The sequence below is a fragment of the Athene noctua genome, chromosome 3, assembly GCF_965140245.1.
Source record: "Athene noctua chromosome 3, bAthNoc1.hap1.1, whole genome shotgun sequence".
Lineage (NCBI taxonomy): Eukaryota > Metazoa > Chordata > Aves > Strigiformes > Strigidae > Athene > Athene noctua.
The window spans coordinates 54,790,748-54,813,888 of NC_134039.1; the positions used below are offsets into that span (position 1 = coordinate 54,790,748).

General features: G+C 43.1%; 1 protein-coding gene across 1 annotated transcript in view; it reads left to right on the plus strand.

Annotated features, from left to right (window-relative positions):
• The first annotated feature begins 343 nt into the window (after positions 1 to 343).
• The window catches only part of PRICKLE1 (prickle planar cell polarity protein 1), a 65,786-nt gene continuing 42,988 nt past the window's right edge, over positions 344 to 23,141 (plus strand). Inside the window, exon 1 of the mRNA XM_074903022.1 lies at positions 344 to 536. The gene's annotated coding sequence lies outside the window, so the exon portion shown is untranslated. The remainder of the gene's footprint in view (positions 537 to 23,141) is intronic.

Sequence of the window (23,141 nt, forward strand, 5' to 3'; positions counted from 1 at the left end):
AGGGGGGCGGTGGGGGAGGACACCTGCCCGTCCTCCGCCTGCTCCCCGGCCTTGCCCCCGTTGGCGGGGGAAAAGGGGTTTCACGAGTTTTGACGTGCCCCCCCGAGCTTCAAACGGCAGCGGCGCCTCCCCCCGCGCCGCCGCCGCCGGGCCCCGCCCCGCCCCGCCGGGTTCTGCGAGCCGCCGGCCGCCCCGGCCCAACGGCGATTGGCGGGCGCGGCGGGCCGCAGCCAATGGGCGCGGCGGAGCGCGCATGTCGCCGTCCCGGGCGCGGGGCGGCGGAGCCCCATTAGGGCGGGGAGCGGGCGCGGGGCTCGGCCACTCGCGGCGGGGCGGTGGCGGAGGCGGCTGCTGGCGGAGGCTCCGGGCGGGTGGTCGGTCCGTCCCCTCCGCGGCGCCGCTGGGGATGCGCGTCTCCCGCCAGCGCTGAGCCCGCGGGGCAGAGCCGCGTACTCGCCTCCCCCGCCGTCGACGTGACGGACTCCGCCGCCGCTGCTCGGGAATACGTCGCCGTGGTGGGCCGCGCTGCCGGGAGGGTAAGTGGCGGGTCTCCGGAGGGGAGGACTGACGGGTGGCCCGCGGCGGAACGCTGGCCGCGGCTGTGACCGTGCCGCTGGCGGCGGCGGAGCCCTTCCCGCGGCATCCCGCTCTGCGGAGAGGGCCCTGCGTCCTGCCTGGGGTCTGCATCGCCGGGGCGTGCCGGTGAGGAGCCGCCCGACCCCGGAGCCGGCAGTCGTCAGCGCCGCCGGAGCAGCGCCGTCCTGCACGGAGTTGGACGGGGGCTGCGGGCTCGGGAGAGCGGGACGGGGGGTCCCGCTGGGCCCCGCGGCGGCTGCCGGAGGGGGGCGGCGCGGCGCCGGCTCGGTGCGTCCGGCGGAGCGGGCCGGGGCCGCCGGTCTGAATGAGGGTCTGGATGCGGGAGCTCAGCTGTTGCCTGTCAGTGGGGTGACAACTGGCCACCTCCAGGCAGTCTCCGCCTTCGCCCTTACCCTCCGCGGGGTCCCGGCGCTCTCCTGCCCCGAGCGGGGCCCCCGCGGGGGGGGGGGCGACCTGGGTCCGGCATCCCGGCGGCATCTTTCGGGCTCTCAGCTGCGAGCGCCTTGTGTTGCTGGGGGTAACGCACCCCACACACCCTCCCCCCCCCCCCCCCGCCGTGACAGCGGCTGAGGTGCGGCAGGGACCTACCCGAAGTATGTGGGGGGTTTTCTTGCCTCACTGAAGAGAGCTCTGGAAGGGCGACGGGGGCTCCCTGAGCCCCCCTCTCCCAGAATATATATTCCCACCGCGGGATTTGAGTCCAGCAGCCACCATTTATCATCCGGCCGGGCTGGGCTGAGTCCAGACGCCTTCGTTGTGGTCCGAGCCTGGGGCGGACAGGAATCTGTCATTGTGCCCCAGCGGGGTGGCCGAGGAAAGCAAAATAAAGCACCCGCCGGTACCAGTATTTCTAAATGCTATCAACTGGAGAGCCAGGAAACGCAGCGGGGGATGTTTTACAAGCTCTCTGAGAAATGTTTATACAGAGGATTTAAAGGTTAACAATGCATATTCCCTACAAGCTAAAACCTAAAAGGTGGCAAAAATAAACGGCTGGCCTTACTGCCGGCGAAGTTCCCCGTTTTCGCTGCTCAGTTGGTAACCGAGGTCTTTAAACGGCAGGTTTTGCGTGGCAAACTCAGAGTGACGGCTGAGATTTCCTAGCAGGATGTGTTTTTCCCCCTTTAGTTATTATTTCTAGGAGGAATTATTATTATTATTACTTCTCTACCTCACAGGTATATCACAGTGGCCAGGTTTTCATCCCAAAATGTTAGCAGGGCAGAGTGAGCTTGGAGGGGGAGCGAAGGGGAGAGGAGAGCAGTTATTCTTGGCTGCAGTGACAGATTCTTCCATTCCCCACTGCAGAGCCCCGGATGAGCTGGGCTGGTGCAGTTCTGCCAACAACACGGTTAATTGTGTCCTGTAAATCAAGGTCCACGGAGCTGCTCTCTTTCTGTATAACAAAGGGTTTTGTAATGAGTAAGCCCAGATCAGTCATATAAAAATTTTAACATCAACTGGGCAAGGTGTGTGTGTGGGGACCTTGCAGGGTTAATAGCTAAACTATTAAGATTGAAGTCAGATGTGGGTAAAAGCAAAAGGACAGTCTGTTTTTTCCTAATATCCTGTAGTATGATAACTCTGAAGAAGGTAATTGTTTAAAAAAAAAAAAATCTGTTTCAATTTAAGATTTATTAAGCAAGAAGAACCTTAAGTAAACATCAGAATCTTTCTCTTGTTTGGAAAGGCAAGAAATGGCTAGAAATGTCAGCTGAACTTAAAAGTGGAAAACTACAAACTATGCATGGATTTTCATGCATATGTGCAAGAATGTTATTAATCTCATTTTTCAACTAGCTTATTCTACATCTTGTGAGGACGGGAGCATTTAACTCCAGCTTTTGGCAAAAAGTCTGCTGTGGTTTGTTCTTTCTAACATTTAATAACATGTTTAGAATACAGGAATAGGAGATAGCAAGTGTCTTCCAAAGGAGAAATCGAGGGAGGGGCAAGCCAGGTTTTACTTACATATATAATAAGACAGGAATGTAAATTTGTATATGAGGAGGAGATCTGAAGAATGAGTTGGCACGCTAATGACCTGGCTTTTCAGAACTTCGAGTTTGGTCTGTCTCCCCCTATGGTTATAATAAGAGATTAAATGCATTTGACATATTTAATTAATTAACATATGAAAATCAGATGGCTTTTACTTTGTCATTGTTTTCCTGTGAAACTTCTATGCTAATGAACGTCATTTTACAGAGTAATTTAAATGGCTTTGGTTCATATTATGTCCTTGCAGATTGCTTTGACCCTTTCTAATGCTGCAGCCTTTCTATCCTAGCCTAAAAGTCCTTTCCCTTTGTAATATGGATCTTGCATAATATATTGTCAACGGCTGCTATACACAGCTTGTAACAGGGCAGGCTGAGAGTTGCACTTAAATTTAAAGCCTCTATTTGCTTGGATGCTGTCTTGCACATTCCAGAGTTAATCGTATGTGTAGTGGTGAAGTCCATTTAAAATAAATGAACAAGCTGCGTTTTGTTTCTGTTTTCTACCACTACCTTATCCTAAAGTAAAGAGATCCCTGCTGTTGGGGTATAAAAACATGCTCTGAAACATTACTGGGTTGGTTTTTTTTACAATTACAAAGCATCGTTTGTGTTTCTAAGAAAACTGTTGTATGATATAATATTGTATTAAGAATACTTGATTGTGGGATGGGTGCATAATGACTAAGTGGCTTATATCAATATTCAGTTTACCCCCTTATATTAAGGCTTAAGCTTCAGTTTGGCCACCACTGTTTTCTGCCTATTCTGTTTAAACAGAGGTAAACTTGAGGTTAGCTCTAGTCTTTAGTATATGCTTGGTGTAAGCCATGCATGCTTAGGTCCTGCTCCTGGAATTGTTTACAGAAATGAGTAGCTTTTATTTGTGTGCTTAAATTGTTTGGATTAGGAGTTGTATAATGGGAAGAACCAGCTTGGAAGGATACAGAATGGCTGTCGCTCATCTTTTCCCATCCCACCTTGTGGCTGAAGAATGATGGGAAGAAACATGTTTTGCAAGTAGTAGCACACTGAAGTCGTGATGTTTCTGGCAGAAATTCCCAAATAGAGTATTAGATCACAATTTGCCAAAATTATGCATTTTTTACAGAAACAGCTCTGGCTGCTGGTTCATTGTCAAAGGATATTTCCAGTTACTGAAGAAAATTTCACAAGTGGTCTATAAATGCTTCTTCGTTGTATTTTGCTTGTTTATATTGTGCACTAAATACACTATAATTCTTTTAGCAAAACTAAATGAACAAATGACTTCTCAGCACAAACTGACAGTACTTCTCAAGCATGTTCTTGTGCAAGGAGACTCTTAAATGTACAAAATGAATTAAGTGCTCAGATACAAGAGGTATGAGCCAATACAAGCATCTTTAATATTCTTTAAGTATCTGTAAATGACAGCTTTTTGCTAGTTTACCTTTTCTTGGAACTCTGCCTAACTCCTTAAAAGTTCTTAAATATAGCCATAAGATTGAGTTGCTGTTCAAGATAATTTTGAAGCTCGTGTTTTGCTAGCTAGTAAACCTGGGGTAGACAGTCTCTCAGGCAGACCTTTCATTTCCAGTGGATTACACATCAACAAAAGCTGGAACTGTGTTATTTCAGTTGTTCTGTACCAAAGTCATGTACTCCTGTCTAAGGTTTGTGTTTGAAACATTGATTTATAGCACCTGATAGCTCTTGCTGTTCTGCCTTGTGTGCTTCTCCTTCATTTTCCGTCTTCACCCCCTCCCCCTTATTCCCTTGCTCTCTAGTTCTACCGAGCTGGCAATAAAGTGATAAGAGCATTATGGAGTATGCTTGTAGGTTTATATCTGTAACAGTTTTATTCAGTTGCTCCTCTTTTATCTAAGCACAGATACCACAGCTTGCAATTACGGTCTTTGACTTCAGTAACAATTCTGTTTTTTTGAAATGTTTCCAGTTACACACAATATTGGCTTCATTGAGCAGCTGCATGCCAAAAAAGCATTTCCAACTGCCATCCAAATATTGAAATATGATGGCTTTACTTTTATGTAAAATAAACTTTGTTTCTTGTGATGTTTTTATAACCACCTTTTTGAGCTTGTTGCCTTCTAATCTTCATCAAGTAGCCCCAGTCTTCTATATTACTTGATTCCAGAACTGGGATTGTGCAATGTGCCAAATCCATGTCTAATGTTTGTGTTAATGTGGTGTATACAAAAAAATGACTTCCCAGTGGATTTGATCACCGATTCATATAATTGCAACCGGCATGATTAAAAATCTGCATGTCAATATCATGATGCTTATAATAAAACTCACAGATTTCTTTTTTAAGCAGGGTGATGTTAGTACCTTAAATTTTCTTAAAGGGAGTCTTCATTGTCCAAACATCCTAATTTCTGAAGGTGTTCGAGTGTTTTAAAAAGAAAATAAGAACAGAGAACATAGTGCTCAAGGCCAGGTTGGACGGGGCTTTGAGCAACCTGGTCTAGTGGAAGGTGTCCCTGCCCATGACAGGGAGGTTGGAACTAGATGATCTTTAAGGTCCCTTCCAACACAAACTGTTCTGGGATTCTATGGTAGATGCAGTTATGAATATAGCAATGTAGGCTGCAGATCACACTGTGTGGTTGGACTCTTGCATCCTCTTATTCTGTAGGAAGGCTGCATCTTCTCTCACCAGTCTTAAACACTGAAATGTAAATTATGTGTTAAGAATTGTGCAATTGAATCTTTAACCATATCTAGACAGATTCTGCTATACTGCTTCTCACAGCACGCTTCTGTATTCCTGTGTAGCTCACTGGAGCAATGTAAACCACGTCTGACACAAGTGCTGTAATTGTTCAGTTTTACCCATTTTACCCTCCCTTAATCTCTTCATTAACAAAGTACTCCTGTGACAGAGATAGTGCTAGCTCAGCAAGAGGCTCCACCGAGGCACACAGGCACTCTTGCTCAACCCGTTGAGCACATGGTCTAGGTGGACACTGCCCTCACCCATGGCCTATTTCTGTAGCACCACAAATGCACAATAACCATGGCACAAATTGAAAGCCACCTTGCACTTTCAAGGGTGGATCAACCTGTCTAACCACAGTAAAAGCTAACTTGTTTTTAAGTATGTTAAAAATTAGTGCATGATTAGTGAAGATTTTTAAAGATCTCTTTTTGTAATCAAATGTTATTGTTAACCACCCAGAAATTTAAAAGTGTTTATGTAAAGAAATTGCATGTGTTTGTGGGCATACTTTAGAACTACTATATTTTTGCTTTAGCCTCCTTGCAGGAATCCATATTTTCATAGAAAAATGAAAGCTTTACATGCTGAGATGGCTATTCAAAGTGTGAATATTTATGTACTTTAAAATTAATTCCATGAAGGTATTGAAGAAATGTCTGAACTTAGTGTACTTGCATCAATATATACAGACTGATAAATGAATTATGCTAGGTCTAGAACCTCACTGGTGAATTGCAGATACCTTTTGTAAAAGTATACATAGGACTTTGAGAGCTTTGAATTGTTTTCTCATGCTTTGCTCATCAAAGATCTTATGGATAACTTCCTTGTAAGAGGGTTTTTTCAGTCTCATTTGCAAAGCATGGTGGATCTGTGTGATACTACTGAGTTCCCATTCATCCTAGGACTGAAATGAGTTTTTGTGAGTATGGAATATGGGAATCAGATACACAGAGGATATGTTCATATTTAACGAAATTAATAGTATAAAGCAGGTGCGAAGGAACTTAAAGGCCTAAACAGCTTGGCAGGCCAATAGCCAATGAATGCCTTTCTTAGAGTACTGCCAAACATGTAGAAAGCAGACCAGGCTCTCATCTGCACTGAGGTACTGGAAAAGTATGTAATTTCCAGCCTGGTAAGGATGTTGTTACCCAGGATGCATCTTTCTTCAGTCTTCTCAGCAGCTCAGTACAGGTTTGGATTTCAGCAGGTATCTACTAGGAGGTAACCGCTGTTACTCAGGAGAAATGCGAGCTGCCTAAAAAAGCAAGCAGTTGTGTTAGGGCAACTCTTCTCTGCAGCCAGCTTCCAGAGTGTGGGTCCTATTTTGCAGGGCATTGGCCTCCCCACTAGGGTGAGGCTGGAGAGAGCATCTGGATGGTAAGAGGGAGCCCTACTTACTGCTGACATGCTCAGGTATGAGCCGCTCAAAAGCTGTGGAAGCGGTCACAGCATTTGCAGCCGAGTAGGATAGTGAGCTGAATGGTTGAATTAGCTGTTTGTGAACTCAGTAAACTTCAAGCTTTACCCCCTGACCTTTCATACACACAATCTGCTTGGACAATCCCTCTGCGGGGGATTTCAAGTGGTGCAACCACTGTAGTTCAGTGGTCCAGGCGAATAGCCCATTTCTTTCTCAATATGTGATTTTCCAGTTATATAAAACTTGATTTCATGCAAGAACAGCTCTTATGGTTTAGAGTAGCTGTTAGTATGTTGAACTTGAGCAATTGCAGGTATTTGAACTGAAGTGACCACAGTGACAAGCAGGCATGTTTCATTGCTGCAGATTTATTGCTTCTCGGATTTCCTTGCAAAATCTTCCCTGACATTCAAAGCTCTATTGTCGTCTTGTGAATCTGCCACTTTTTAGGCTGTAATTTTAGTAGGTTAGATCCTAATGTCTCACTGTCTGTCTTATACCGTAGCTGTTTATAAACCCTTTTGACCTATTAGTTGATGTTTTATTAGCCTGGAGCTGGTGCTGTAAAGAGGTACTGATATGATGGTGACTCTGGCTGTGGTATAGTAGCACAAGGGTATACTTGGTGGCCTTACTTTAGGAATTGAGGTGATACTAGGCTCCTGTTCATTTAAGGCTTCTTTCTTTACTTTGTGTAAGCTAGTGTTCAATATCTAAATACTAAGTCCAAAACACTTAAAGCTTGATATTCAAGGGCATGTGTGTTTGTTTCTGGGTCTCTTTCCACCTTTCCATGGCCTCTGGAAGGAGACTAATGCTTTGAAAGAACAGGTCTCATGAAAATCAGCAGGTTTATCTTGAATTATGCAACATTTTTTCCACAGGTTAGAAGTCATCCTCCTTTGTGCAATTCTGTGCATTTACCTTCTTCCTGCTTTGTCATGTCCTAAATCAGCCAATATATAATGCAGTTGTGAGAAGAAAATCTAGTGTTTTTAAAGGAAACCGCTGGCACATCTTCCTACCAGGGTGCAGGGGGAGACTTAAAAAATAGTATGTGAGCTGCAGCATCGGTTGTGCACATGAATGAAGGTGGGGAAAAAGTATTTCCAAACAGGCAGTTACAGTAATATTCTGTCAGTCTTGAACTCTGAATGAGTCAGTCTTGCATTACTATGGTATATAAACCTGATATAAAAATGAAATAAGTCTGTATTCCCTCTGTAAAAATACTCAAGCTATTTTCATTGCACTCTCAGTTCTTCTGGTACAGCTTGAGCAGGGATGTAGAGACCATTTGAAAACATTTGTGTGTTTTCCTGGTTTTTGTTTTAAGGGAACTTCCCAAATCAGTACAGACTGGTACTGATGGTTAGTGCAGAGTTACTCACTGGGGTGGTGAAAGAAGAGATTCCTAACCATGTGCTGCTACCCAAAAAGAGACCATAAAGTTGTAGTTTCTGTTGTGCCGTAGGTCCAAACCATGAAGTGGTTTTGTCACCTATAAATCATCTAGAACTTTTGTCTGACATGAGTTCCAGTCACAAGTGTTGCTCTTTGTAGCTACTGTAATATTAGTTGTCTTGGACGATCCTGAAAGTTTTTGGAAGATACCAGTTTGAGCTTGGGTGTGAGTGGTGGTTAGGCACCATTTCTAGTGATACAAATAGTTCAGACCTCCCCTCGCCCCACTCTTCAGTTTCTGGGAACAAAATGTCTGTGTCCTTTGCAAAGAAAATGGCCTGCTCCTCATTTTATAGACTAACTGTAGGAAAATATAAATCAAAGAAAATGCAATATTTATTTCTAAAACTTGATTTTAAACCCAATTTAATTACTGGGTTTCTGACTTCTTAATACCAATCCTAAGTCTTCAAAAAAAACCCCTGGATAAGCTGCAAGTTCCCCACCACTACCCCCAACTAGAGCCTCTTTGCCTGCTTTTGCTTGTGTACTCTATCGGTTTCACAGTTCATATACTGGTGTTTTTTTAAAATCTCCCCCTGCACTCTGGTGGGAAACATGTCTGCTGTTTCCTTTCAAACACACAAGGCTTGATTCTCCTCTCACAATGGCATAAATTGTGAAGAACTCCACTTGAAATCAATGGAAGTAAAGACATGTAAAATGGGGTGAGAGAAGAGCCCAGCCTCTGGTTTCTATTTTTAAGTGAGTCTGGTTAACCTAAAATTGTTCAGTGTGCCACTGTGACTTTAGTTTGTAGATATCACTTGCTATGCTTGTTTCTCTTCATACATAATGTTTCATTTTCATATATAATACATTACAGCTAGTGCCCCTAATCATGATGCACATTTCTTTGATTTAATACCTCAGTACTACTACATCAATTTTGCTAGCTAATAAGCAATATGTATGGTAAAGTACTTACCTTACTAGGGTCAGATCTTACAAAAAGTCTAGGGTGTAGCTGTATTCCTGTTCAAGTCCTGAAGGAAAGAAGGCTGGATTGGCTCTATCCATACAACTTAAACTTTGTGGTTTTCTGTTGCTTTAGTTCTAATCTGTGAATCTTGTTCCTCGTTATCCAGGTTCAAGATACTAATTCTACATAAACAAAACTTTCTCGGTTATTGTTGGTTTTTCCTGTGCTTGTAAAGTGTTTGGCTCCACTCTTTTGTACATACTCAAGAACTTACTTTAACTTCAAATTTTCTCTGAACAGCTAAGTACTTGGCAATAAACCTGGAATATCCACACACAATTTCTGCCACTGCCTATGTTTTGGTGGTTGCTCAAATTTGTTTATTTTTTGGCAATGGATTATGGTCTTTAATTACCATCAGTAGTCAAATAACTGAATGAGATTATACAGCAGTGCTGTACAAACTGTTCATGCTAGCTATGATCTGTACATGTGTGGGTATCTTTGAAAACAGTCACCTCATTCATTAACCAACAGACTCCAACTTTACCACTATTTAATTTTTGAAATTAATGCAGCATTCTCTAACTGAAACGTTGCTTTGACTGCCTCTTTTTATAGTTTAAAAAAATAACATGAAATAGTTGACTCTTGTAATGTATTCTAACTTGGAGTAGGTCTGTTGGCTTATTTGAATTTGTTTTCTGCTTGAGTAGCAAATCATGGGTGTCTGCATGGGAGTCTCTTTAAACTTGAAGAATGTGGTAGGCTTAGTATATCACTTTAAATTTACCTCTAACTTGATTATGACGAGAGTGAAAACTTTGTGGTATTTAGTCTCTTGCGCTGTTCAGTCCTTGAGCTTCCCCCTTCAACTTTAATCCTCCACCCCCCAAAAACATCAAGAGGTTGCTTAGCTAGTATGTGGTAGCCTTATGTATCAGCGAAATATCAGGGAAAGAAGATACCACAGAAGGTTGCTGTGCTGCGCAGGGTTGTAGTGTTGCAGACCTCCATCTTCAGTGTGACTTCCCAGCCACAGAGGTGATGCACAACCAGCTTCTGACCTCTCGACTACAGTTATTAATCCCAATGGCAAGTTCTGTTGCCTCTGCTAGGTTTTGCATTACTTACCACGTGAAAAATCAAGCATTTTAGATAGTTGATTTATCATAGTGAATTGGTTGTAGCTTTAACTGTGGCTTTTCTGAAGTATAGTTGTCCAACAGTGAAGTAGCATTGATGATGAAGACTAAACCAACATGTGGTGTTCACTGCTGCTGCAAACTGTTGTGATGGTGTGCTGTAGTGCTTGCCTATAGCTGATGAGAGGAGTGCTGGGGGCAGAGAAGCATGTATGATAGGGATACATATGCTTGTCAATCAAATACGCTCTTCTCAGCTGGAAGCTGGACGATTCTCAGCTTTGTTCTGGTAGTGCAGTCCTTGTGGGGTAAGGAACTGACAGCCTTCCAGATGCAGAGGTGTGCAGGCGGTCTTCCTGGTGGCAGGTTTTACTCGTTTTTAATTTGATGGCTTTGAGACTCATTCTGTCATACCATTTTTGGAGCATTTTTAAGCTCTTCTGAGAGTTACTATTGTAGAGGCTTCAATGCATGTCTGGAAGAGAAACTAGTAGTATTTTAAAAGCATAAGATCTGGTGTGCAAAAGTTGTTTTTGGGTACAGAGAAACAAAAAGGTGCTGTGGCCAGAGTATGAGAATCTCTGTGAAAATGAGTCTCTAATGCAAATTGGTATATACAGCAAGCTTGAAGAACATCTGAAATCTTTGCCAAGCAATATGAAGCAACTTACCAGTTTCATGAGCAGAGCAGCTTCCATTGAAAAAGATACGGGAACAGAAGAGCATGCTTTGAGCTCTTTATTAGTTGTGGTGGTTGACAACTAGTCAAAGACTTGTGTAATGAGGTTGGTGACTAAAGTGACTAAAGTCTCTGAAGAGACTTAAGTTTGTCTTTCTGCCTGTTGTGAAACTGATGATGTAACACTTGACCTCAGGAAATGGAGATGTATTTGGAGATCCAGGGCTTGAACTTGTTTATAGTTTTGAGGAGTTGTCACCAGAAAAATGCGGGCCTGATGGTGCAACACTTCTGCAAGACACAAATCTGTTTTGAAAGTAGCAATAAACCCAAGGTAAATCTTAGGAAGCAGTCCTTCTAGTAAATAATTTCAGAGGTATTTGCTTGCAGTCTTGATTTATATGTGGGTATCCTAAAACTATGACTTGTGAATAGGTCACTATGTACCTACTCCAGATATCTTCAAAATCTAGCTTTTTTTCTCACACAAATTCTGACAACAGGCTTGGGTTAGATGCTGGGCACCCATGTCTTCAGTGGTAGTAAGCAAAAATGTATGGGATCAGGAGTGTGAATAGATTACTCTTGAGTAATCCTTCTGTTTAGTTACAGGTCCATGTTGTGTACGCTGTAAGAAAGTGTTTAAAACTCTTTAAGAATATGCATGTGTTAAGGAAAAAAGGGGAGGGAGAAAAGTAAAGCAATCTTTAAAATAATACCAGCAAGCTCTAAGTTTTTATCATTGTCCTGTTTAAGAAAGGTAAAAATTATTAAAAATTAGTATACTGTGAAAGGGTGCTTAGAAAATATGTATTTCTTGATACCCTTCCAAAATTACTATTTAAAGACCATTTTGTAATGTTGCTGCTTAACAGCATTCTGGTAGCCTTAGTTTTCTTTCCTGTGGAACCGTTCCAGCCCTCACCTACAAATTAATTTGTTCTGTAATACTTTATGGAATAAATATCAGGAGGACACACTGCAAAACAATTGTATCTAAATTTCTGACCAAAGTATGCATGCAGCTTGGTACAGCTATGAATTTGACGCTTAAGAAAAACATCTCTGAAGACATGTGAGCCTGTGTGCACACACTGCACCTGTACACAATAGGTAAACACTGAGCATGCTTCTGTAAGAAAGCCTGAGATCCCCATCTCCAAAACTGAAGTGTTTATGTAGCTGCTGGCCTAGCACTGAAAGGTGTGTTACCAGCATGGAGGGCAGAGCATACCTGACTGAGAAGGTGTAGGTGGATCTCAAGTCAGGGTTGTGCTGGCTGTCTGCAGGAGAAATGCTTGAGAACAGCCACCTTGAAACTGCATAGATGAAAAATATGCAGAATCAATGACAGTCCTGGACATCTTCACTTAAATACTGAAATACGGGGCTTGAACTCTAACTACATTTTTTGTAAAGAAAACCAGACTAGTGTGTGTGCTGGTTTTGGCTGGGGTAGAGTTAATTTTCTCTAGTATGAGGCTGTGTTCTGGACTGTGCTGGAAATAGTGTTGATAATTCAGGGATGGTTTAGTTATTTAGTTATCAGGGATATTTAGTTATTGCTGAGCAGTATTTGTAAAAAGCCAAGGCCTTTTCTGCCTCTCACCCCACCAGTGAGTAGGCTGAGGGTGCACAAGGAGTTGGGAGGGGACACAGCCAGGACAGCTGACCCCAACTGACCAAAGGGACATTCCATACCGTATGGCGTCAGGCTCAGCATATAAAGCTGGGGGAAGAAGGAGGAAGGGGGAGACATTCAGAGTGATGTCGTTTCTCTTCCCAAGTAACTGTTATGTGTGCTGGAGCCCTGCTTTCCTGGAGGTGGCTGAACACCTGCCTGCTGATGGCAAGTGCTGAGTGAGTTCCTTGTTTTGCTTTGCTTGTATGTGTGGCTTTTCTTTCCCTATGAAACTGTCTTTATCTCAACCTACGAGCTCTTTTTTTTTTTTTTTTTACTCTTTCGATCCTTTCCCCCATCTGATTGGGTGGGAAGCGAGGGACTGGCTGTGGAGTGCTTAGATGCCAGCTGGGGTTAAACCACACTCGACTGCGTGACTGGGTCTGCCTGGGCTCTCTTAGGAGGACTCCGGGGAAGTCACCAGTCTTCACTGGCCGAGGCGGGGTGTTGCAGTGGGGAGGGGAGCAGCCAGGTCTGGTCAGGCAAACACCACATTACAGGCTCCAAGGGGGCAGAAGATGTCCTGCTTGGCCGGTGGGGTATGGAAGGCTCGCACCCTGTGGTGGTAGGGCTCTGGCCGCTATTCATTTCCAGTGGGGGTCTCACTGGAAGTCCTGGTGGAAGAACGCCATGTACTCATGTCTTCTCACCTGAGAGGGGTGCGATGGACCTGCCGCCGCGGAGTTGGTGTGTCTTGAGATGGCGGCTTAATTTATAGCTGAACGGCGGGTCGGCGACTGCCAGAGAGCTCGTTCCCGCCCCGCCTCACCGCTCCCGGCGCCGCGGCCGCGAAGAAGCGGCGGAGGCGGGAGGGGCGCGCGGCGGCCGCCCCCGCTAGGTGGCGCTGAGTCCCGCGGCCGGGGCTGCGGGGGGGCCCTGCCGCGTCCGAGGAAATGAGATCGCTCGTGCAGTTTTTTCAGGGTACTTTGTGGCACTCGAAGCATTTTTGCCCGACTATTTCAAGGCTGAACTTCAGGACGCTTAAGATTTGTTCGCTGTGACACTGAGGGGAAAATAAGAGTGTGCTTTGTAATTTCCCTCAAATTATTGGTAATTCTACTTGAAATGAGTGAAATAAATGGATTTGAAGGACGGACAGCAACCTGCCAGTGCAAAAAAGCAGAGGACTTGCTATTTCTTGCTGTGTGTCTGTGTTAATTTGCACAAAATTGTACTGAAACCCAAAGGAGAAGGAGACAAGCTTGAAGGTCCTGTGCTGTGTGCTCAAAGGTATGTTTAAATGTACATCTTTTGGGGTGACATCTCACCTCTTTTTTTGTTGTTGTTGTTGGGAGATGTGCTTTGTAGGTAGAGTCTGAGAATGTGAAGGGACAGGAAGCCATCAGCCTCGGGTTGCCCCGGCTGACCAGAGGGGTATGGCAGGAGCTCAGCAGGCTGTGGCACCTGTGCCTGGGGAGTGAGCTGTTTCTCACCTGGCTTTTGTTCCCCAGAAGACCCTCTGGCAGGATGAGGACATGTTTTGTTTGTTGTTGTGGTGGCAGCTCCATGAGGGTGTAAGTGGTCCAGTGTATAAATGGAGGCAGGAGCCTAGTAATAACTGCTCTGCACTCACAGGAGACAACAGAAGAAAACCAAGCACTGTGATGCCTTTCAGTCCCTTTCAAGGCCCCTGGTAAGCTGCCTAAACTAGTTTAACCAGGCCCTGAGACAGCAGAGGGAGGAAGAAAGGGATTCTGCTGAAGAGCCAAAGCAGTGCTTCCTTATCACTCTCATTCCTGAGGAGCTTTTGTGCTGAAGTGAGCCTGTTGTGAAGGTATGGGAGTGAGATGGGCCTGCCTGAGACTGCAGGAGAAATGCATTTAGTTAATAATCATGAGGAGGCTGTTTGGGGTCAGTAACTATTGGTCCTTCTTTTGAAGGAAGGATGGGCAGGTGCTAAATACAGGCCTGAGGAGTAATCCTGCTTGGAATGAAGGCTGCTACAGGTTCTGTCTAATGGCCTTGGAAGGAGAAGGGGCACCTCTGGAGATCACTGAGACTTCAGGTGGGTTGTGCCTTCTGATGACAGTGTCTCTTTCCATGGATGCAGGGTGACTCACACAAGGGAAGGATGCATCTCACCTGGCAAACAAGAGAAGGCTTGGCAGCTTGTGCAGCCTGCAGCCAGAACATTTGTGGGTCAGAGTTATTGAGCATTGAACCCCAAACTGTGTGCGTGGTGAACTCCTCCACCTGGATTAAAACAGTCTAACTGTAAGAATTACACCTGGCCCAAATATTAAGTATTCAGAAAATTTTCTCCAGAAAAGAAATTTTGCTGCAGAAGAATTGCTGGCACTGCAGAACTCTGGCATCTGTCTAACTTGACCAAAATATTGCTAATAAAAATTTTAGGTATATGTCTTGAGAGTTTTTAGCTAACTACTTGTAAGCCTTATCCTGTTAGTGTGAAAAGAGTTGCTAGCTTTGTAGACTTTCTGATGGGGCTGTAAGACAGAGGTACTAATAATGGATCACCTCAGTGGCAGGCATTGAAGCCATTCCCAAGTAGACCAGAAGGGTTTGTTTTATCTTCTACAAATACTGGTTACTGCTACACCAAACAAGACCTGTCTCCTTTTGTACCCTTATTCCCACAAGAAAAAGAAAACATTCTTTCGGGGTGGTTTTTTGTTCCTTGATTTCAATCTTGGGAAAGGAAACCCTCAGTGGTAAATAATTAGGTTAGGAACTAGCAGGATGGGCTTAAATGAAAGTGCCTCCTTCAGCGACTCCTATCCCTTCTTAGTTGTACAATGGACTTTCTCAACTCTGCTTCCTGGTATTCATCCAAGTCCTCCAGCCCTGAGTACCTGTAAACAATTAACATTCTCCCACATGGCACACAAACCCTTGGTCAGTGTTTAACAGGGTACTTGTGTGTAGCAGCAGTTTAACCATCTCAAGGAATCCTTCTGTCCTCCTTCTGCCATTCTCTTCCATTTCTTTCCTCCCAGTTGTTTGTTGCTATATATTCAACTGATATACAGCTATTTCTATGTGCTACTGCCTCCTCTGTCTTAAGAAGCTATAATTGTACAAAAATACCAGTTTTTAACTGCATATCTCTAGTAGTCTCTGTCTAATGTTGTTTGCAGCTGGTTATTGGTTTGTTATAGGAATAAGGTGCTGGTGGGAATGTGGTGTTCCGCGTTCTCATCTTGGAAAGAATGAAGTGATTTCCGGGTGTCCTGTAAGGTTTCTTGTATTGTTGTTGTCACCCTGTTCTGAGTCTGAACAGAGTATGTTGCTAGTTGCCTCTTGGCTGGGCAAAATCACAATGTAGTGATGTGGAAGCAAGAGCTACTCTGAAATGTCTAGTATGTAGCATGGCCATTGAGTGACAGGGAGTTAGACCTGTGGTGCTGAACATGTTATAAGGTATTAAAATGGATGTGTAATGAGACTCTCTCAAAAGTATGTTTCTGACTAGCAGGACTTACTGGTGTGGGATATGTACAAATGAGCAGAGTCTGGGAAGTACTTACTAGCCAGTGGCAAAGGGTAAGTAAAAACAAATCATCATCTCCCCCAGCTGAACAGTAAAAATGGTCAACTCCTATGTGCTTCTAGAAAATGGGGGGTCTCTTAAGTGACAGCTTTGAGCAAAGCATTGCTCAGCCCTGGTGCTGGTTTTACTGTGCAATCATGAGGCATCAAAATTGCTCAGTGCTCCAGTATTTTAAAAAGAAAACCAAGCCTCAAGGTTTTGAATATTATTCCATTAGCATTCAGTTCTCATCAGATGATGCACAGCTTTAAATACACCTGAATGATAAGTTTAAAAAAAGAGAACTGTTTTAAATGTGAGGAAGTAATAAAAACAATGTAGTTGCATCTGAGATGCCAGTCCTTAGAATATCAGCAGCAGTTAGAGTAATTTAGGATTCTGTATGCAATGATAAAGTGTGCAGTGCCTGTGATCATCTTCCTATCGAGCAACCTGCTCAAGAAACCAACTTCAAGGATCAAAGTTGCCCACATTTCACACCAGAAGAGTGTGTATAACAAATAGCTAGAAATACTTTTGCCCAGTAATGGGTTTGACTGACAAATAGACAGAGACCTTCGGAACAAGGGAGGAATGGAACTGGCCCTTATTTTTAAAAGTTTTCTTCTTATACTGACTAAGGTTTCTTAACAAAAGCACTTTGCATTTCAAAGTATAGATACTTTTGTTTGGAACTTAATACATAATGTTAGGAACCAATATTTAAATCTTACTGCAAGTGCTAACTCAGTGTTTTGTCTGACTGACCATTTCTTACTCATTACAAAGCTAGTAGATTGAATTGATAAGGCATAACCCTGAAGGGGCTTCCTGTACATGATCTTCAGTGTCTTTAAAATTCTTTTCTTATCACATCGTAATCATGTCTGGCAGCATGACACATGCCTTTGGGGATGGCAGACTGTGGTCACGTCACGTGGGATTTTTGTCTTTAAGTTTTCTAGCTTAAATTTTAGGACGCTTATATTGATTAGTTAACACTTCTTTTGTCTCTGAGTGGATAGCATGGTGTCTGTACCCTGATAAGTAGAGCGTAGTACAGGAATACAAAAAATTGGCAATACAGGCAACAGTGTGCAGTTGATATGCCATAGTTCAGTGTTTGTGCTGTGACCAGAGCAAGCTAAGATTTGACAGGAATGTCAGCTCAAGGAATGCTTAGTGGTAAGTGATGTAAATAAAATTATTCTCATCTCAGTGTTGCTTCTATCTTAAAAAGTCTATAAAAGGAAGACAACTCTTCCACTTCACTGAAGCTTGTACTAAATGTCAAAGATGTTTCTTGAAATAAGACAAAATACATTGAAAAATAAGGACAGGAAGGTTTTGTTTCTTCTGGAAGCTCAAGTTAGTTCACTAGAGGGCTGACATTATGTGGATGATTGCTGCTGATTGCTGTCTCCACACAGCACCTCTTTGCTTCATAAACCCATTTTTGAATGAAAACCTAAAATATCCTGTCCCTTTCTGTAGAATGTATATGTCTGTGCCACTGGCTGCCTTTTTTTAATAGGACTGAATTCATTTGATGGACCTAGCTTGTGAGCAGCTTCTGAAAAGCTACCGTATGGTGCATCAGGGCAGCATCTGGACAAAATGCTTCGCAGAAGTATGTAGTACCACTGAGAAACCTAACTCATAAAATAAAACAAAGATCTAAAACACTGAGAAAGGCCATCTTCTGTGTCATTTCCAGCTCTAAAGTTCTTAATTCTCCTAAGCTGATGTTTTATGAAGTCAACTCTTGGGCAAATTATGTTATATAAAAATAAACAAACTTAACTTGGGACTACTACTGGCAACATCTTTGAAAGCTTCTCCCTTAAGACCAAATCCATCTTTAATCAAACATCTGTACCCTAACAATGGCAAAAAATGTCACTTTAAAAAATCCATTGTTTTTTTGAAGTGTTTGTACTGCATTTTTAGATTGTTTAAGCTGCATCTGTTCATCTGACCTGTTTTTGTCTTTTTCTATAAAATGTTACTGTACTGTTGCTATGGAAGACCTTAAATTATTGGGATAGTGACATTGGGCAAGTATTGATTACTTTGACAGATTTACACAAGCACATTTTGCCATCTGTACATAAAAAAAAAAAAATCCATTAAAGAATTGAAGCATTTCAAGTGAATGTGCTTCCCTCCCTGTCCTTTTTTCTTATCAGTAGTGTCTGTCAGGAGGATATTTAGAAAATGAAATTTACAACATAACTAGTCTTGTTTCTGTCTAAAGTATTGTATATGTTCTTTCCTGCTACTGGTTAACTTGATCAAGACTTGGGTTTACTTTTCTGCCACTCAAGGACTTGAGTCCTTAATGATTACAGTGGTGGTTACAGAAGGAAAATGGTACTCATGGGATCACAGTAACATATGCAAGAGGTAAAGAGGTTGAGAATCTGGAGTAATTACCTTACCTATTTTTCAAACAGTTCCTCCTTTTATTTGAATAGAAACAAGCTTATAGTGACCCAATACCGCTGATAATGAAATGGCAGTATAGCTCTGACCTGAGTGGGAGTTATACACTTTAAATGGTAACTGAACTAGGGTATTGTACTCATAAGGAAATAAAGTTATTGTGTGAGCAGTGCTTGTACATCTGCCACCCATAGTTTGCTTAAAAAAGCAAATACAAAGGATATCGTGCTCAAAATGTTACAGATTCATTTTAAGGGAGGACAACAGTTCTGTAGTGCTTCAAGTGTGTTTTTGCCAAACTGACGCAGCCACTGTGCTGGATGGGGGAGTTTTGGGGCCACTCCTGTTTAACATCTTTATTGATGATCTAGACGAGGGGATCGAGTGCACCCTCAGTCAGTTTGCAGATGACCCCAAGTTGGGTGGGAGTGTTGATCTGATCGAGGGTAGGGAGGCTCTGCAGAGAGACCTGGACAGGCTGGAGCCATGGGCTGAGCCCAACTGTGTGAGTTTCCATAAGGCCAAATGCCGGGGGCTGCCCTTGGGCCACAACAACCCCCAGCAGCGCTACAGGCTTGGGGAGGAGTGGCTGGAGAGCTGCCAGTCAGAGAGGGACCTGGGGGTGCTGATTGACAGCCGGCTGAACAGGAGCCAGCAGTGTTCCAAGAAGGCCAATGGCATCCTGGCTTGTGTCAGCAATAGCGTGGCCAGCAGGGACAGGGAAGGGATCTTACCCCTGTCCTCGGCACTGGTGAGGCCGCCCCTCGATTCCTGTGTTCAGTTTTGGGCCCCTCACTACAAAAAGGACATTGAATGACTCGAGCGTGTCCAGAGAAGGGCAACGAAGCTGGTGCAGGGTCTGGAGCACAGGTCGTACGGGGAGCGGCTGAGGGAACTGGGGGTGTTTAGTCTGGAGAAGAGGAGGCTGAGGGGAGACCTCATCGCCCTCTACAGCTACCCGAAAGGAGGTTGCAGACAACTGGGGATGGGTCTCTTTAACCAAGTAGTAAGTGATAGGAGAAGAGGGAATGGCCTCAAGTTGTGCCAGAGAAGGTTTAGACTGGATATTAGAAAGCATTTCTTTCCAGAATGGGTTGTTGGGCATTGGAATGGGCTGCCCTTGTTGGTGGTGGAGTCCCCATCCCTGGAGGTGTTTAAGAGTAGGGTAGACATAACGCTGAGGGATATGGTGTAGCTGGGAACTGTCAGTGTTAAGTCAGTGGTTGGACTGGATGATCTTCAAGGTCTTTTCCAACCTAGGCGATTCAGTGTGGTTCTCTGTATGATCACAATTGTAAAACATAAGTCTTCACATCCATGGATCATTGGAAAACTGGGTTTTGGACTGTTAGACTTATTTTATCATTTACATTTATTTGTCAGGTCAAACCAGGTACAAATCCTGTGTGAGAGCTGGCATAGTTACTCACTGTCTTCTCCACAGGAGAATGTACAAGATCTTTTGTAGAATCATTCTGCTTAGAAACAACCTCAGGAGATCATTTGATCTAACCTTCTCTCAAAGCAGGGTTGACCGCCCTTCATCAATGCAGCATTTGGATTTCTGCTGCACACAAAGTCTCTTAGGAAATAAGCCGACATTTCTAAGAATTGTGTCTTCATAAATTAGAACGTCTTTAATAAATCATGTTCCCACTGGAAGAATGATGCTAATAGAAAAAATAAACTTTTCTTCCCTTCTGTGTACAGTTGTTCTTTGAGTGTGCAGTACTGCATCTTGATTGGTTACAAAGAGTATGTTGACCTGTTTGTATGGCTTCCTTCATTCATGGATGCCTGGTTGCTGAAGTAGCTGGTTTCATGATTGTCTAAGTGGCACTTAAGTAACAATATCTTCCAGTGCTGCTAGGAAGTGATTAAGATTAAATTACTGAATTGGTTTTCTATTTAAAACATCTTCTAAAATACTAATTTAGAAGCTGTATTCATGAAATAGAGGGCTTGTTGCTGTCTAGAGATATGCCATAAGTGATGGACAATTGAGCTCTGTCATGCTAAGGTGACTTGGCCATTATGTGAGACAGCAGATCCTACTTGTAATTCATGGCCCATGATGGTCAGGGATTTGTTCTCAAAATCTTTACATCAGGAAAGTCTTCAGAAACAACTGCTCATGAGTTCCAGTCTAGAGTACTTCCAAAGGAAAATATAAATAAAAGGCAATAAAGATTGTCATCTCCTAAATCTGCATGGTATGAAATAAGGATGAAAAACTGATCATTTTGAATGAGTAGAAATCTTGCTCATTTTGAACCTCTTGAGTTTGTTTTGGTTTTATATTCAGCATGTCTGCATCATGCTCCCTTGCAAGCAGTTGAAGTTGCATGTTTCTGCCCTTTCAGACCAAATTTTTATGAGTGGGGATTCCTTCCAGGTAATTTGGTAGTAAAGGGGAAGTTTGATAAGTTGTAGCTACACCTTAAAGAACAACTCTGAAATTTCAGATGCCCAGACATATCTGCAGCAATTTAGTGGAAATGGGACAATAATGGTTTGAGAACAGCAAAGAAAAAGTTCTGGAAGAGGGCCTGGTTCCACTGGCTTAGAGTGTTATTTAGATAAGTGCTGCTGTGGTCTGTCTTTCCTCTTACAGTGGCATTACTGCTTGTCTGACCTCATGGTGAACTGGTTTAAAGAATCAAATCAACAGGAAATTTCACATTTTATCTTTTTCTTTTGGCAGAGTTAGCTTTGTGCTTGTTTAAATTCCTGCAGAGTTTCACCATGCGATCAGCTGAGTGCCAGTGCTGGCATAAGGAGGCTGTGTGCAGTCAGCAGAGAGGAAGAAGGCAGAGTCCCTGCAGCATCCCAAACATAGATGGGTTTGTGTTTTAAGAGTTCCCAGTTATCCAGTTCTTGTGTATCTTGCTTTGTCTTGTTCTGCAGGTACAGCCTACTTCTGTCTTTCTGCTCTTTTAACTTGGCTCATTTTTGTGACTTTCCTAATAGTGAAATGATCCTCAGAGATGTTAGCATGTGCTAAAATAGTCGGGGACCTGCTACCAGTGGTTACTGCTCTTGGTGGTGCAAAGATTATTAGGAATTGGAACCCTTTGCTGGCTCTGTGTACATCATCAGGGCTGTCATCCCTGGCCTCTTTGCTAAAACTTGCTGTCCCTCCCCAGTGGAGGGGGTGGAGTGTAGGGTGGGTTGGGTAGGTCTCAGCCACTTCAGGGGAGGTTTCAGGCTAAACCATGGTTAAAGATGGGTTTGAACCCAAGTAGTAGGTAAAGAGTACATGCCCTGGGAAAAAAAAGGCATATCCTCAGATCTTTTTAGGTCTAGGATGAGGGAAGTAATTTCTAAAGCTGAAGTCTCCTACATGACAGACTTTTGTTTTATGTTTTTCCTGTAGATAAAATCTGAGAACTTTTATACTAGTGCTTTTCTTTAATGTGTGATAGGCAGTAAGACAGAATTATTACAATGAAAAAAAAGTGAACAGAATCTTTTATACTTAGTGGTGTGTTTGGTTCTTAGTTTGCCATCCAATCTTCTGAGTCTTTTTCTAGAGTACTATAACTTATTTCGGTTTGTGGGTTTTTGATTGCTTCTTTCAGGTTTTTTGGAGGGTGCAGGGAAAAGACTCTAGCACTTGAGTTTACATTTTCCAAAGGAAGGAAGTTTGGCTTTGTGTGACTTATTTGTGTCATATTGATCTTGATGCACAGAAGGATGGTGGCAAGAGATTTAGGAATGCTTTACAATAATCAACAACCTCTGAAAATGGCTGGAACTTGCTAGATCTTGAATGCTAAAATTAGTCCCTCTTCAGTGGGGTTGTGTTGTATGCTTTTGTAAACTTCTATGTGTTCTATCCTTAGTTTGATCACTTGATTTGTATTGTGCCCACAAATGCAAACTCGGGTCTGATATTCATAAGCAGGTGTTGTTTTATCAAGTGTACAAAAGTAGAAGAAACAAGAAGGCTTAAAAAGAGAAAGTTTAATGCATTCATACTGTGTGTCCACTACTATGCTCTTAATAAAGGATTTCAGAGGTTCCACATCTAAGAGTTTGTAGATAAGTTCTTCCTTATTTGGACTGACTAAATACTGGGTTTTGGTATTGACAGAGATGAGTTCCTTGAGGAGGGGAAGTTTATAGAGAATCAAAGTTCTGACTTACTTGAAGGATGGTGCTCTGACATAAATTTATATTTTTGTAGATAATCTGCATAAAACATTTTGTTCAGTAGTTCAGCTTTGTGATCTACTTAACCGTTAGATCATACAGTAAGTTCAGTGTATTTTTAAATACTGTGACACAACTGTGTTTTTAAAATATTAACATATTCTTTCAGAGAGCAGACTTCTTGAGTCCCAAAAACTGGTGATAACAAACTTCATACATTTTTGAACTAAAGAGAGATTAAATTTGATCTAGGCAATTTGTGCCTATGATGTACTTGCCAAAAATTGTTACTTCATTATATCCTGCTCCTAGGGAAGGGAGATCCTGATTGCAGCTGTGTAATAAGTAGGCCACACCATGCTTTAGAAAAGAAGCCAAGAATATAATAAGTCTAGCAATCAGTTCATTT